Genomic DNA, 6706 nt, shown 5'->3' with positions numbered 1-6706 from the left:
GGACTTGGTGGCAATCATTCTTAATAATGTTGTCCCAGCTTATAAGAGTACTGTAGCCTCTGCACAGGCTCGAAAGGAAGCCATTTCCTATGCTGCATTAGAGGCCCTTATTCTTAGCGTCGAGCGACGTCAAAAGGGTCACCATCTTCTTCCTCCTGACGTTGCACCGACTATCCTTGCTGCTTAGCGCAGAGGACATTCTGGTGGTGGTTTCCGGGGTCGTGGATCTTCTTATCGTGATGGATGTGGATCTTCGTCTGGTGGTCGTAATTTCCACTCTGGGAATTACCATAAACCTGGAGGATCAAGTTTTGCCCATCCCTCAGGTCTTCAACATCGGTCCAACAATGATGGAGTCCTTGGCTCTGTCCCTTCCAATGGTGGTCTTGGAGGTAATGTTTTTTTATTCTTCTGGGAGAGTTCAATGCCAAATTTGTCATCATCATTGCCACGCTGCCATTAACCGTCTGAATATGGCCTACGAGGGACGTGTTCCTGGGTCTCGTCTTCAAGCTTTTGCTGCAGCTGCTCCATCCTCAGGCACTGCCAGTGCCCCTGCTGTTCAGAACTGGCTCTTTGATTCTGGCGCCAATGCCCACAATCAGCTCAAGTACCCAACGTTTGAGACTATCATGGCACTGATCATGTGAGCGGAGTAGTTGGTGGCACATGTTTGCATATTTCAAAAGTTGGACATTCTTATATTCGAACACCTAATCAAACCTTTAAATTATCAAACACCCTATACTGCCCTAATGCCACAACTAATGTCATCTCCATCAATTGTTTTACCACAGATAACAAGTGTTCTCTAACTTTGTCTCTTACGTCTTATCATGTTCAGGACATGCAAACGGGGAAGATCCTTTTGCACGGCCACAGTAGGGATGGCTTCTATCCTTTTTCCAGTTTTTCCATCTCAAATAGTAATGGCGTTTTTGCATGCATCGGTGCTCGTGTGTCGGATAGTATTTGGCATTCTCGTTTAGGACATCCATCAAGTTCCATTTTTAAATTTCTTGTAGCTAGGAATAAATTGCCCATTTGTGGTAAAGTCACCAACGAAGTGTGTCACTTGTGTCCATTGGGCAAGAGTCATAAATTACCATTTTCATTATCTTCTTCTTTGTCGTCATTTCCTTTAGAATTGATAAACTCTGATGTATGGACATCTCCGTCCCATTTTATTAATGGATTCAAATATTATGTTATTTTTATCGATGATTTCTCTTGTTATTCATGGATTTACCCTTTAAAATTAAAATCTAAAGTCTTTGCAACATTTGTTACTTTTAAAAAATTAGTCGAAACATGTGTAGTACCACAATCAAATCATTTCAAACGGATGGAGGTGGAGAATATATCAATAATAATTTTCAAATTTTTTTGGCTACTCATGGCATACATCATCGTTTCACTTGCCCACATCATCCAGAACAAAACGGCTTAGCCGAAAGAAAACACCGCCATTTGGTCGAAGTTGGACTTACACTTCTTGCCCATGCCTCTTTGCCTGCAGCTTTTTGGGTTGAAGCCTTTCAGACGGCTAATTACCTTATCAATATGTTGCCAACAAAAGGTTTACAAAATGATTCTCCATATGACAAATTATTTTCCAAATCTCCACAATATGATTTCCTTAAAGTATTTGGTTGTGCATGTTTTCCATACTTACGTCCCTATAACAATAGCAAGTTGCAATTTCATTCCAAAATGTGCGTATTCCATAGGTATTCATTACACCAACAAGGCTATCGTTGTTTAGATCCCTTTACAGGTCGCATATTTTTATCTCGTCATGTTGTTTTGACGAAAATTCTTTTCCATACAACCACTCTATTCCTACTGTCACGTCTTCTTCCTCTGATGCACTTCTTGCCACGATAGAAATAGGGCCACCTTATCCTTGTTCAAGTTATCCCATCAATTCCCTACCTACCACTATAGCCCCTTCTCCCCAACCCACTCCCACTATACTACCTACTAACCCTACCACTTCTACTCCCACTGCCACTACCTCATCTTGCCACGCCAATCCTCAGGATCCTTCCCTTCCTACCCTTTCATCCAATCCTATCACCACTACATTGGACCCATCCCCATTAGGCCCCACACCCAACAACTCTTTCCCAAGTTTGAATTTCAACCAGTCAGCAGCACCCATCGCTAACTACTTCCTCTCACTCTATGGTCACATGTGCTAAGGATGAGATTCGACAACCCAATCCAAAGTATGCTTTACTTGCTACTAATGTTGATAACCTGGTTAAACCTACATGTTTCAATCAAGCAAACAAGTATCCTGAGTGGCGGCAAGCAATGGCAGAGGAGTTTAAGAGCAGCTCCACCAGAGCTTTTTTTGCCCAGCACCTTGTCCAATTAACAGCCCGGCCTGCTGTCCAAAAGCTCCAGCCCGTGAAACAGCCTGGCACCCAGCCCATGTCAGGCAGCAGGCCAGCCCATTTCGGACAGACCCAGAAGCCGGTCCAAAACGCTGGCGCGTGCACAACACTCGTGACTAGGCGCGAGTAGGAGACAGCGCTGCAGCGGCGGGCCCCGCGTTTCAGCGCAAATGGGCTTCGAAAGCTGAGGGCTACGTGGCCCTCCTCAGAGTCGTTGGATTTCCAACGGCTAGTTTTTGTAGGCCGTTGGATTTTCAACGGTAAAAAAAAATTTAAATTTGACTTTTAAAATGGACCGTCCGATCACAGATCAACGGTCCACGTTTTTTTCACAAAAAAAAAAAAAAGGCCCAACGGTCAAAATTTTGACCGTTGACCACGTGGCAGCTGATTGGCTGTTGGATTTGATTATTTTTCAAATCCAACGGTCCAGATTAATTACAACATTAAAATTTATTAAAAATTAATTAAAAATTTGAAATTTTTTTTAAAAATACAGAAAAATTTTAAAAAATTAATTTTTTTTTTTCTATAAATACCTAACCCTCATCTTCCACCTTACACCACATTTCAATATTTTCTACACTTTCTACACTTTCTACATTTGAATTTTTTGTACACTTTGAGAGAAAAAAATGGCTTCGTGGAAGCTCATTGAAGATGTTACGTTGTGTGAATGTTGGGTTCGCATTACTCATGACCCGATTACGAGTAATGAGATGGATAAGCGAGAAATGTGGAGTAAAATTACGAAATCGTTTTGCGATGTACATGGAAAAGATGCCAGATCTAGTCAAGGTCTTCAAGGTCGTTGGAAAAAACTCAACGCATCCTTTACTTGTTGGAAAAACGCCATCTCTCATGCTTCTGGTAATCTGCGTAGTGGGACAAGTTTAGCGGATGAGGTAACAATATTTTTATTTATTTATATGCATTCCACCCACATCAATATTTTTATTTATTTAATTTCTTATGTAATTTCTATGTAATATGCATTGCACGCCCATCAATATTTTAATTTATTTATTTGTGTTACACCCACATCAATATTTTAATTTATTTATTTGTGTTACACCCGTATTTTTTAATACTATCTTATCCCACATTTTTATAGACACTACAAGCACAAGCATTCTACAATGCAAAGAACCGTAACAAATCATTCAACAAATGGGAATGTTGGCAAATTGTCAAAGATTGCCCTAGATACAAAATTGTCGCAACCGGTCCAGAAGTTGTCATGCACGGTATGGGTCTACACAATTCGCCAAAAGCAGACACAGCCGAACAAGAAGCCAACACATTTGAAGACACGGAAGGGACGCCTGAAGAAGTGCCAGAGACCCAACCGACTCGTCAGTCCCTCAGGCCTCAAGGTAAAAAGGCATCAAAGAAAAAAGGTAGTTCTTCCAAAAATGACTACACTAAATATATGGAGGAACTTGCTCGTCAAGGTGAAATGAACATGGCATGGGAAAAGGCTAGAGATGAGGAAAAAGCTACTGCTATGGCAGCAATAATAGCAGTTACTGAGGCTCGTGATGCGGCGGCTGAGAGACAAAGAGAAATAGTTAATCGAGAGAACGAGATGATTAGAGAAGCACTTCATCGAGAGAATGAGATGCTTAGAGAAGAAAGGATGGCTCAAACAGATCGTGACACTATGAACAAGTCTCTAGTAGGACTGTCTCCGAATTCAAAATATTTTTGGACATCAGAAAAAAGAGATGTCGTGTGAAGGAGGCGTGTAAGAGATGCCGAAACAAGTCGAGGGGGTTCCAGCTACAGAAATCCTAGCAACCAAGATCCTAGCACCACATATCCTAACTCCACAGACTTTGTATAATTTCGCATTTATTTGTATTACTTTATTTAATTTGTTATGTAATTTCTTAACATTTTTAGAACTTTATTTTATTTCTTATGTAATTTCTTATTTATTTTTAGAACTTTAGTTAATTTCTTATTTATTTTTAGAACTTTATTTAATTTCTTATTTATTTTTAGAACTTTATTTAATTTCTTATGTAATTTTTGTACTTTATTTAAATATTTGAATAAGATTACATAAACTCACCAAATAAACATTTAAAAAAAAACACCAAATAAAATTACATAACCTCACCATTTAAACTTAAAAAAAAAAAACACACTAAATAAGATTACTTAAAAAACAATACACTTTATTCTTCAACCACAAGCCTTATTTTAATTATCTTCGCCTTCGTGCAATCCCCACTGATGGTCAATCAAGTCATTCTGGCGGGTTATGTGCCAGTATGGCTCTTGCAATGAAGTGTACCGCTGAACGATCAATTCATTGTAACGTCCATCCCGTTCCAACGGCTCGTGTTGCACGGGATCTTCGGTCCGGTCATGAGCATAGTAGATTTGTATTCTTGAGTTGTTCATCGGATCCGGCTCGTATTCATCGAGGACATCATAATCATACTCGTCTTCAACAATCATGTTGTGGAGAATAATACACGTCATCATGATGGATCGAAGAGCCTCGACATCAAACATTCTAGCTGCAGCCCTGACAATGGCCCAACGAGCTTGCAGGATACCAAAACAACGCTCGACATCCTTCCTACACCCTTCTTGACACTTTGCGAAGTGTTTCTTTTTTTCACTCTGCGGGTGTGGCACTATTTTGACAAATGTTGACCACCTTGGGTAAATACCATCTGCAAGGTAGTATGGTCCCTCGTATTTATTACCATTAACCCAATATGTGCATCTCGGCCCATTTCCTTGTAGCAGTTCGTCAAACACTGGAGATTGGGCAAGGACATTTAGGTCATTCTGAGCTCCTGGAACACCAAAAAAAGCATGCCAAATCCATGTATCAAAAGAAGCCACCGCTTCCAAAATGATGCTTTTGGCTCATTTTCTGTCGCCATAAGCTCCTTGCCACGCACTTGGACAATTTTTCCATGTCCAGTGCATGCAGTCGATGCTTCCAATCATGCCAGGGAAGCCTCGCATCTCACCCTTCCTCAGAAGCCTTCGCATGTCCCTTGGCGTGGGTTGCCAAAGGTAGTCTTTGGTGTAGAGGGCTTCAATTGCAGAGCAAAACCGCATCAGGGACTCCAGAACTGTTGTTTTTCCCATCCTTGCTATCTCATCCACTTATCTGCAGATGCTCCATATGCAAGCATTCGCAAGGCAGCCGTAATTTTTTGCTCAGGAAGAAGACCTAGAACATGAAAAGCATCATCTTTTTGCACAAAATATGGATCATGGTTGCAAACATCACTCATGATTTTATCGAACAAACTTCGTTGCATTCTAAAACGACGTCTAAAAACATGATTAGGGAAAACGCTGTTGGGAATAAAATAATCTTCCAAGAGATCTTTACCTCGTCTTTCCCTTCTTCTATCGATGTTTGCTGCACGTCTGGGTTTGACTATCTGACCCATAGCTTCCATGATACGGTGGGAATGTGAGGCCCTCCGCCTTCTATGGTGATCATCCTCATCCTCCTCCATTGCGAAGGCCTCATCTCCACCTCCACCTTGGTCAAGATTGACCAATTCTTCCTGTTGTGCCAACAGCCTTTTTTGCTGCTCTTGTAACTTTTTGCTCGTATTCCTTGAAGAAGACATTGTAAGAACTCAAGATTTGAAAACGATAAAGAAGAATTCTGAGCTAAAAAAATGGATTGAGTTTAGTGTGAGGATGGATGTAGGGATGTAGGGTTTATATAGACAAAAAAAGAGAAGATGAGGTTCTGGACAATGCCACGTGGCACTACGTGATTGGTTGAAAATACTATCGAAATCTTGGCTAAATTATTGTAAACAGGAAGTGACACGTGGCGTGTCGGGATTGGTTGAAAATCTTATCAGAAATCTATCTACAAAATAGTACGTTCGGATAATGACATGTGGCGTGACAAGATTGGTTAAAAATCTTATCGAAATCTTGCCTAAATTATTGTAAACAGGAAGTGACACATGGGTTGTCGGGATTGGTTGAAAATCTTAGTGGAAATCTATTCACAAAATAGTACGTTCGGATAATGACACGTGGCATGACGAGATTGGTTAAAAATCCTATCCGAAATTAAAACTATTTTTTTATTTATTATTTTATAAAAAAATTATTTAATATTTTAAATGGACTGGGTGCTAGCGCATTTTGTAGGGGTGGAGATCGTTTGTGCCAGCGCATTTTTAGACTAGGTGCCAGCAAATTTTTTTTGGGGTGGAGATGCTTTGGCCTATTACTGTTCATTAGGGTATATTACTGTTCACTGAAGTGGATAAATGGGCTGGGTGCTGGCGCAAAGTCTT

The sequence above is a fragment of the Pyrus communis genome, chromosome 7 (assembly GCF_963583255.1).
Source record: "Pyrus communis chromosome 7, drPyrComm1.1, whole genome shotgun sequence".
NCBI lineage: Eukaryota > Viridiplantae > Streptophyta > Magnoliopsida > Rosales > Rosaceae > Pyrus > Pyrus communis.
Note: the sequence above shows the minus strand (reverse complement) of the source record.